This window comes from Numida meleagris, chromosome 2 (assembly GCF_002078875.1).
Source record: "Numida meleagris isolate 19003 breed g44 Domestic line chromosome 2, NumMel1.0, whole genome shotgun sequence".
In the NCBI taxonomy this organism is placed as follows: domain Eukaryota; kingdom Metazoa; phylum Chordata; class Aves; order Galliformes; family Numididae; genus Numida; species Numida meleagris.
This window is the reverse complement of record NC_034410.1, coordinates 24,611,655-24,622,782: the sequence shown is the minus strand read 5'-3', so window position 1 is coordinate 24,622,782 and position 11,128 is coordinate 24,611,655. Positions and strand designations below refer to the sequence as shown.

Here is an 11,128-nt window from a genome sequence, read left to right as displayed (position 1 = left end):
TTTGTTGCTTAGATCCTCTCTTGAAAAAGGAAGACCTGGTAACATGGATGAGAAGATGGCAGAGGTGTGAAGTTGATGGCCGTTTTCAAAGATGCTACTCCATAGTATACATTAACAGATAACACAGAAATGTAAAACAAATCAGAAATCTTATTCCTGTGTTTTATGCATGTGGAAGTCTACTTCTGCTGCTGTTGTTTTCCCAGCTCCCAGGCGTTTCCCCTCTTCCTCAGTATCAATGTAATGAATAGCCCATAATGGGTGTTTAAACATCATTTGTAGATCTGCTTTATTATTCTTGCATACCTATAAATCAGGATTCTTGCAGCTTAATTTTTGCAGTGCCAGTGATCAGACACATGGGAGTAGAAAAGATTTAGAAGCTCAGCTTGTCTACCCTATGGTCCTAAAAGCTGGAATAGTCCATCCATGCAAGTTACCAAGTAAAATAACTTTTCTTCTTTCAAGCGGTTAACTTTCCAAATAAAAATTCTCATTTACAACTTCCCATCCAAGTTTATTAAATTTAATTTTCAACATTTTATAGCCATCTTCCATATATATGGTTTCACTAATGCTAAATAACACTAAAAATATCACACTTTACTATATGCAAGTGAAGAATTTTAATTGGTGCTCTCTTTGAAGAAACACTCAAGGATAGCGATACAGGAGTCTTCCATACAAGCCACTATGTAAAGAATAAATATATGATTGATGAGAACAAAGGTCTGACCAGTTCAGCTTTTACAATAACATTTTAAGTAATTTATCCAGAAGCTGTAATGCACACTAGCACGACCATTTGGATCCTGTGATCTCAGCACCAGGATAAGCAGAAAGCATGTATATTCCTGCAGATAAGAAAAAGTGGAAATTCAGCAGCTTGGTCTTTGGTGCTGGCTCTTCTGCATTCTCCATCTTTGGTTCCTGAAAGCCAACTGTGGCCACAGTTCATCGAAAATGGTTGTCTGCAGATGAATGGCTGCTAAAACTTTTCAAAAATCCAGATCTGAAACAGATCCCCTCTCCACTAGTCTTTTTTCAAAGGAGATAAAAGGTTTAGGGGGGAGGAAAGGACATTTAGTTCAGAAACTAGAGTGACTTCGGGTAATAATAGCATTTTAGGAATAACTTACAAAGATACACGTATTTCAAGCACTTCCCACCTACCTCTAAATTATAGCTTGTAGTGAGTGCATCATTTGCCTCAGTGGCTTGCACACTTGGTACAAAAGAACAGGGATGAGCCTACGTATAAACTAAAATTTAACGTGTTCAAAAAGAAGCATAAATTAGAAGTACAGAACAAGCAGTTAGAAGACATTTAGGCTTGTCTGAAACGCACCATTGTCTCCTGAGTTCTGCAGCATACTCGTGAGCACACAGCAGCAGTTCCAACAAATATCATCTGCTGACATTCCAGCCTTCCTAGGTGCACTTACTTAATTAAAGGATTCAACAGAACAAGGAAACCTGAATCTGTAGAAGTAAAGCATTTATTATAAAAGTACACCGTTACAAATTCATATTCCGTCAGAGAGAATATAGTAATTACATTAGAGAACTTTCAGAAAACCAAGGAAGTTAGTTGGTGTGCAAAATTCTATAGATCACTGGATTGGAAAAAGAAACCTTGATTTCAATTTACAGTTAATCCTACATCAAAACAATAATGGTACTCCTATTTCATTATGTTGGCCCACAACATCAGAGGCGGATGTTGGTGGTACGGCAGTAGAGGTTGAACCTTCCCACCAATATTCCATTACATCTTGTTGCCGTGTGACAGATGGCATCAGAGGGACACTCTGACAGAATGGTGTCTGACATGGAAGTGCATATGGAGCAAAGGTGTGGAACTGAATTCTTCTGTGTGGAAAAAATGGCACCCATTGACATTCATCAACACTTGCCGAATGTCTGTGGAGACCAAACAGTGGATGTGAGCACAGAGAGGCGGTGGGTGGTGCATTTCAGCAGTGGTGATGGTGAAAGTGGGTGACTTTTGCTGGTGCAGATTTTTATGAGCATTGCATGCAGGCTTTTGTTCATCGCTGGTGAAAATGCAGAGCTAATGGTGGTGCCTATGTTGAAAAAGAGTGTTTTGTAGCTGAGAATTTGCTCTAGCAAATAGTGTTGTTGTGCTCTACGTATCTGTTGTTGTTTCCATGGAAATAAATAGAAAGCATTACTGTCAGAGAGACCTACAGTCAGAATAACAACATTATAGGAGTCATCTGATATAATTCATAATTTATTTAAGGAAGAAAATTCTCGAATAGATTAATTAGAAGATGAGAGTCAGAATTAACCAGTTAAGTCTTATATCCACTTATCTTATATTCCTCCTGCGACAGTAGGCATATTTGATATGCACAGAGAAATATGTAACTATTTGAACCAATGAAATACATCAGTGGACATCCTACGAGATGCTTTTTCATGCTTTACCACATCTGTCATACATTGTTCTAACTGAATATGATTTCTTAAAACACATCTTTGGTACTGATTACTGTACATTTATACTGCAGGGGCAAAGAACATTTTCCTGAAGTAGTTCTGCCCTTCGGACATGTTTATATTACTGGTATTATGCAATATTTAGCTGCCCTGTTGTCATTTTTCCATAACTAATATTTCCCATCTTTATATGTTGAGATCACGAGCTGCTGTTTATTGTTTTGTATGGAAAATGCTGGAAATGCTGTCTCCCTCCTGCCTACCGAGACTGGGGAAGCTGTCCAAACTCCTCCAGTTCCTCCATTGGCTGAAGGGGAATTTAACCCAGGTTCTTGTATCTCACTGAATGATGACCATGCAGCTGCTCAGCAGCAGCAACCCACAACTCTAGGTTTTTGTGAACCAAGCCCATTAATTCCTCCTTTTCTCACTGCCCCTAAGTAGCACAGCTGACTTCCTGTCCAGTGGAAAACCCTATTCAAATGGTGGCTTTTTCAGATTTTGTTTACATCGAGAAAAACGGAAAACGTTTCTTGTGGGTCAGTCTAAATGAATTTTAGTTTAATTTTTCAGTTTGGCAAAGGATCAAAAACTCATTAGCACCGTTCTAGCTCCACTGTTATCACTCAATATTTTCTATAAATATAGCAAGCAATTTGCACACTAAACAGAGCTTGTACAGGAAAATAAAAGAAACAAAACAACAGAAACAACAGAACCACACAGCTAGGACACAGAGGTACACCTGGGTTATTTCTCTGTGTGCTAGCATTACTGTGTCAGTCAAATTAGGCCATCTGTAACATCTCTGTAATCTGCAGTTTTTGAATTCCCATCCAGTTACACCTGTGCCACTCCTTTATTTTCTGTGGCATCACATAGGATTAACAGCAGACTGAACCTAGTCCTCAGTGTTAATGGAAGTGCTGTTGGTGAAGGTCAGGAAGGCACATTCAGACCTACAGGTGAGGAGATTTAGATGCTCAGTGTGGGGCAGTTGTGCCCAGGCTTTTGAGATCATTATCTACAGAAGAAAAATGCTTCTGGGTCCCGGTGGTGGCAAAGCCCTAAGCAGGCGGGGCGAGGCAGAGCCCTTCTCTGGAGGCCCTATCTTCTCAGACCAGTGCTCTTACATCTTTCATAAGATCAATAATCTTCCCCTGCTTTAGTGGCTCCATGAATTCTGATTAAGCTCCATGACAGTGGCTGTGTATTAAGAGTAATAGGCAAGAAGAAGACTTTAGTGTCTCAATCCATGAGGCATTAAGGCTCCTTCTTTAGGCAAACTGCTATTGATTTGATCTTGGTTTTTTTCATCGTGGCCTCTGCAAATAAAGCGTTGGCACACAGCACACTTACTGTGCCACTCCTCATCCCTGCAGACCAATTGTCTCTGATGAAGACTTATTTTAATTGCTCCATGACTGCTGACACGTTTAATTAAAGGCTCACATGGCTACATCTTTGGTGAGAAAATGTGAGGTGATCACAAGCATGAATATGGTAAGAAATAACAAAGGTACATTGAGAAGCAAAACATTCAAATGAGATCTAGTGCTGCATTTCAGCAAAACAGCGGTGTGTGAGCTTCTGCCTGACATTAAAACTCAGTTCAGTATTTTGGGGAGAAAAAAGACCAGCACTGACAGAGTAAGCCATCTGACCACAGGAAGCTGTGTTGACAAAAATTCATGAAGTAGAAATTGGAAACCCATGCTCCAAAGCTTTCTTGTATTAACAGTTTAATGTCCAACTCCATAATATATAATTTATGGGAATTCTCTAATGCGTTCCAGCCTTGCATATTTTGCCACTTAATATTCTTATTTAGAAAGTGGCAAAGACTAAATTATCTCTCTGAGTTCTGAAGCCATTTTTTAACCATTTTTAACATATTCCTCTCATGGTAATTTTCCATAGACTCCACTTTTTGCAGATCCCTGTTTTCAAAAGTCCTCACTGATGGGCCTGCTTGGGCTCACTTATTTTTTGCAGCTTTGTGGGGATTTTTTTTGGAGATTGTAAAGTTTAGAGGAATTAGATGTTTGCATGTGGGGTCAAGGCACTTGGGCAGAAACGTGGATAGAATTATATTGTTGCTTCACTGGTTTTTATGAAAGTGTCTTCTAAATACAGTTCTGGACTGACTCCTGATCTCATCTTTTGGGATTTAATCTAGGCAAAGCCATCCAGAAATCCATACTTGGAATGTTTTGTTTTCTATAGGCTTGTCTATACTTTGTGTTTTAAAAGTAGATTTCCTTGTTGCTTATGGTCCTTCTGTGACTACAATAGCACCTAAGCATCTTGGTGTAGTAGCTTTATGGTTTTTGTGTATTGAAACCCTTGTATTTCTGAATTGGATTGTGTGGAAATGCATCCAGTTAAACCTCTTGGTAAGTCCCATTTTGTTTTTTAATATCTGCTACTAGTGATGAGTACCTGTTCCCCTGGGAGCACTGGAGATACGTTAGATGCCAAAAGCAGCGTCTTTGAAAGTGGTCCTACAGTAGAGCAAGTGCATATTACCAACATGCTTTATTTGGGAAGGATTCCGTGGCCAAAGAAGGGCTTTAAAAACTAGAAAGAGAGGAGAGAGGCCACAGAGCACAAACATATCGATGAGGATGATAAGCAGTGTGTTCCAGATTGGATATCCACAGAGATGAAGGGAGAAGGAGCAGTGAGGAGCCCCGTGGTTGCTCCCTTGGTAAAGGTGACCGTACCCTTCGGAGCCACTGCTTCAGTTGGGAACACAGATATCCACGGCCTGGGGAACAGCAGGAGGGGTGCTCCGCAGAGATGGGGCTGGGGGAAATCAAACCCCAGAATGGGGAAACTGTAATTAGTGTGATGGGGAGAAGGAAATGAATAATCGGCACACGGAGACGGGAAGACGGACTTCTAACAAGTTATTCCAAGATGCAAATGCTTCCTCCATTGTTTCCTATTTGCATTTTAAAGTACTTCAGCATCGGATTTGAGGCATCTAGAGAGGACGAACCTGCCTCAGGTCAGCTCAGAGGTGACGCAGAAGAGTATTCAAAACACGTCTGTCAAAAAGGTAAGCCTCGATGAAGTTTGCTTTAAACTTGAACAGGCTGTTGCTCCAAGAACTACTTGAGACTACTCTCAATGAAAAAATAGAGGTGGAGAGGAAGATCAATTTTTTGGCTCTTAATTTTTCATGTGTACATATTGCATGCTTTTAAGAAAAAAGAAAAAATGCTCCCATCGATTGCCTGGGTCTTTCATATAGCAACAAGGAATAAAAAATATGTAGTTAAAGAATGAACAGTGCAAACCTGAGTACTCGCCACTGCTTTTAAGTCCCACTGGAACAGAGTGACTCTCGAGCCGTGCCTGTGGGTGCCAGTATGACAGTGAGTGCCCAAGCCCTGCACCGATGCTATGGCCCCAAACGAAGGCCTCACCCAGTGACCCACAACCTGCTCCCACATACTCCGACCCACGGGCAGCCAGCTGCAGGTGTTTGAGCACAGCATTGCTTTTTCTTCACGAGTTCCACGCATACGTACAAAAGGGTTTTGCCAGTTGTGCTATGGTGCAAAATAAAGGAAATCTTCCTCTTTGCCCATTGTAACGATTTGTGTGTTTCCAGCCTATTCTAACTCATGGTGCAGCGTATGTGCAACAATGCTTGATTACAGAGAGGCCAAGATGAAACTGGAGGAGCCCAGTAACCATGGAGATTGGTGATCAATAATATAATACTATTTGTTTATAAATTATCCATAGCCCCTTTATCCTTTTGTGAAAGGCAAGTGAGACCCAGGCAACATGTTCAATTTATAATTATTGTCTAAAATAAAATGTGATTATGCTTTCTGTGGGTGACTACCTGCCCATTAATAACATTATTTTCAGATGGTTCGATAACGCTATGGATCGGGGGAGATAACTGTGTTTGGAGGAGAAATAGAAGCTGCTCAACAAAGGGGCGGCTGTAAAGATACATCTGAAGGCTGTAATGAGGAAAGTGCTGCTTCCAGCCAGAAGTCTCAGTAGATACAACTGGGCTGTGTTACATCTTGTTGTGCAATGAGGGGAAAGTCCTAAAAGCACATACACCATGCACAAAACCCAAGCCACATTCCCAGTTCCTTTTCCAGGAACAAAATCCTCATCGTGAAGCTCTAAAGGTGGCAGTCGTAATGTGAAGGCTGTCTCAGATAATGATTAAGACGACTCTGGAGGAGCTTGGATAAATTAAGGCATTTTCTGAGCTTTTTATCCTCCTCCCTGCTTTTATGTAAGCAACTCATTGGTTTTACTCAGTAGTTTCCACCGGAAAGCCAATAGCCATCAGGAATGCAGGGTTCTGGTGGACAAAAGGCTGGACATGAGCCAGCAGTGAGCTCTTGCAGCCCAGAAGGCCAATAGTAACCTGGGCTGCATCAGTGGAGAGGTGGCCAGCAGGGAGAGGGAGGTGATTGTCTCCCTCTACTCTGCTCTTGCGAGGCACCATCTGGAGCACTCTGTCCAGTCCTGGGACTCCAGGGAGATGTCACTGCAATCTTCCAACACTTGAAAGGAGCTTACAAACAGGAAGGCGACCGAATTTTTTACACAGTGGTAGTGACAGGACAAGGGAGAATGGATTTAAACTGAGAGAGGGAAGGTTTAGGTTAGTTGTTAGGAAGAAATTCTTCACTCAGAGGATGGTGAGGCATATGAACAGTCTGCTCAGAGAAATTGTGGATGCCCCATCCCTGAAGGCATTCAAGGCCAGGCTGGATGGGTTCCTGGGCAGCCTGATCTGGTGGCTGGCAAACCAGCCCATGGCAGGCACTGGAACTAGATGATCTTTGAGGTCCCTTCCAACCCAAGCCATTCTATGCCCAAGATCCCATCACACAGCTCATACTGCCACCCTGCTGGGGCTATCAGTACCATGGAGCTTCAGCATCCTCACTAGATGGATGGTTGAAACACTCAGAAAAAGGCCCAGAAAACAACACAAATGAGTGTCTACTCAGCAGAGGAGAGAGAAGGTGAGACTGTTGCCTAAAAATAGGGATGAGCTGCAGCTGTAGGGTGAGCCCTGCTGATGAGAGCACACCAGTCGTGCACAGGCTGCTTGGCAGGCGCTAGGCACACACAGCTTGTTGTCAAGCAGCATGGAAAGCAGTCATGAACGAATAGACTTTCTCCCTGTCCATTTTTAGCCCTACTGCAAAGAGGTCACCAGAATTCCTTTTCCCTGAGCTTCAGTCTTGTAAATAGCTGAGCTGCTTAGAATTGAAAAAAAAAAAAAAAAGAGTAGAAAAACAGGAAATGTAGACAAGTGTAGACCAAAAACATAGACATGTCTCCTTACCAAGAGGGATCACTGCTCTTGACCAGATTTTGTCAGTTCTTTCATTTTGATGGTTTACTCCACTTTTAGCACTTAAAATCAATCACTGGGAGAGGGATGAGGATGGAGAGCAAAGGGAAGGCAGCAATCAAAACAAGAAACAATTTGGTTCCTGCTGGAGAACATACCTGTGCATAAATGGTGAGAAAACTATAGTAGCATGTTTTATTTTGTGTTCATGAAATCAAGGACTATCATTCAAAATTAGTACTAATATTCTAAAACAAGCTTTGAAAGCATACTAGGAGGTTTTGTAGGTAAGGTGGGAAAACATTTTAAATTGGAAATGTGAATGTAATCCCCTCAGTTAAATGTAAAATATTTAAATACTTAACCTGATTTCTGCCAACTACAATTTCCTACAATAACTAATTAAGAGGAAAGAGACTGGTACTTAAAGGCATATAGATCTCAAGAAGCTAGCAGAGACTCTGATCTGGAAATTGCACCTTCACTTCTGCGTATTGCCACTCGACATAAAATAGTAATGATAATAACAATGAAAACCAAAATCCTTTCTTTTCCTTCAGATGGACTACCTGGTAGCAGAGTTATTAACAGCAGATATGGCAAAATGACAGGACTGCAGCCAGCAGGGCCACATGAAGCATCTGACGCCTGAATTGAAGGACAGAAGAAAATTTTTCTGGAAAATCTGAAGAATAATCATTTTATCCATCCACCCATCCATCCACCCATCCATCCATCCACCCACCCGTCCTTTCTGTATATATACCTGAGGTTAAAACACACTTCCGCTAAAATATCTCCATGATGAGGACAAGGTACAGGTGCCAACTGGCAGCTGAGCTTCATGATGGATATGTGAGCTCACAAGGACATTTTCCCACACACTGGGAGAAAGAAGCAGATGAAGAAAGACAGGGTGCTGGCCTACAACAAAGCGGTGTATTCTGAATTCCAAACAAATCCATTTCAGGAAGTGGTCATTATAAATTAAATTCCTCTACACCTCTCTGCTTTGAAGAGTTTTTCACTGCGTTACTAAAACTGCACTTAAAGAATGAGGTTTTCCTGGAATGCTACGTGTTCTGATCCCCACTCCTCCCACCATGACTGACAACAGAACTGCTCATTCGGTATATTTGGAGCAAACACTCTACTGAACCTTTCCCAGACCATGTTTTTGGGACTTAAAACACTCTGAACAAACCAAAATCCTTGTTTAAAAAATAAACGAATTCCCATTTGTAATACAGCCATCCACTCCTAGCGACCGGCCTGATCTCGGCAGGAATAATTCACCAGGAGAGAAGCAGGACAAAGGGACAACGCAGCTGATTTCCAAGCACTGAGCTGAGGCCATGGCTGGCAGTTCAGCCACTCCTGGCTGCCATCACCAACAGCCAAAGGGAGGCCGAGCCAGAAGGGATTTCTGCCCTCAAAGTTGGCTGAAGAGCTCCTCCTTCCATTCTCTCCTGCATGGACGGAAACAAGGACGACTGGGATTGTAATTAAGCACACTGGCACAAAGAAAGCATAGAATGGAGATTGGTATCTGAGAAATTTTCCTCTCGGACCTTCTGGCCTGGAGTGAGCCCGCAGACCATTAGGCACCCAGAAGTTCAGGTTGGATGCATATGGGACAAAAAGTTCAAGGGTGGAAATTCTCAGATAAGGATCTCCCCTCTTCTCTGTTTACTCCATATTTCATCATCTTAATAACATAATAAACAGTGTCGAAGAGGCTTTCTCTAGGTCAGAGGAGTTTGAGATTAATAGATACATACAGGGGGAAAGGTAAACAGAGTAATCCAAGTGTTACTGAGTTACATGGACTATTCTGTTAGAGACTGACAGATTACTGGGTCCTGATCTCCAGACTAAAATGATGTATCAGAAGTGAAGTGAATGGTATTTCAAAGAACTTTAAAAGTATTATTTTCATAGTGTGTTTCTTTAAGGAAGGAGATTGTCAGTCTGTGTATGAGAGAAAATAACTCCTGGAGGCAAGATGATGCAGTGTGTCCCAGAAAGGCCTCGCTCAGTCAATTGCATTTTGTCTAAAAACACAATAATCCATTCTCAAGTTTCCAAGCAAGAGCTAATCCTTCACTTGAATTATCTCACCTGTTTAAGAAGGGTATACTGGTTGGCTTTTATTTTTCCTAACAATTACTTTTCTTTTGGGGAAAATAATCTTTGTACTGGGAAATTGCTGTTGTAGTGGACATTAGGAACACTGTTGCATGCCATGAAGACGAGGGTATTCAACACCACCTAAGTCATCACCAAAGACTGCTTTCTTGTAGTCACTGTGCACATACTCTTACAAATAGCCCGAGTCCCATTGCTACATGAGATTCTCACAGACAAGTCATCTGACTTATTCTTGACGTCTATGATGAACAGATCGGGCTTGGGATGACTTCCTCGTCTAGGAGACAGACTTTCACACCTTGGCCAAAACTTATAACCCTGGAAAAGGGTTCTGTTCCTAGACATTCTCCCAGATTTGTACAAATGAACAGCTAGTACAAGTGTGCCATAATTTTTTTTTTTTTTTTTTTTTGGTACAGAAATAACTGCAACATGAATAGAGATGATTTCACTAGCTAGTCTCTAAGCAAAGAAAAATACATCAGCCACTTTCGGTCATTCACTCATTTTACAGCTGTCTTAAGATTTAAAACTTGCCTTCAATGTAATTACGATTCAAGATGAGTACTAATACTGATTTCTACTGTAAAGCATTTCAGCGATCTACAGCAAAACACTACATCTCAATTTCTCAATCAGCAGCCTCCTATTTGATGCCATTTAAAAATCCAATGGCAACATCCAGCTTCGAAGCAGTTACAGTAACTTCACCATTCTGAGTAGATGTACACACTGCACAGTACATGCAGTAGACGTATGTAGAGGAAGTGATTGTAAATTCCTCTATTAATCCAATATCCATTGCCCATATGACAACTTCCCTGTTTGCCTGCCCCCAAGCCATGAGTTAAACTACAATATGAATTAGACTACACAAAAATACAGAGAAAATGTTAACCCTGTAGATAAAATTTTAGCCATAAATATAGTAAGACTGATGTAAAATATCTACAAGTACTGTAACGCTATTTGAAATAAAATTTGGCAATCCTTTCTGGGATAAATTTAATGCATATGTTCTACTCCATCCTACTAAGTGGAGGGAGAAGTGTAAATGTTTTTCATTTGAGAGATAACTGAAGGAGAACTAACCAAGCTACAAAAGACATTAAAGTCAAACAATAACAAAAAGATCCTTTGACTCAGTTGGTAAGATAAATA

The 11,128-nt window shown here is 41.1% G+C and overlaps 1 long non-coding RNA gene across 1 annotated transcript; it reads left to right on the top strand.

The window, feature by feature from the left end:
* On the top strand, nt 2,080-7,788 carry LOC110393278. The gene is made up of 2 exons (XR_002434935.1): nt 2,080-3,431; nt 4,899-7,788. It is a non-coding gene; the product is annotated as an uncharacterized LOC110393278 (long non-coding RNA).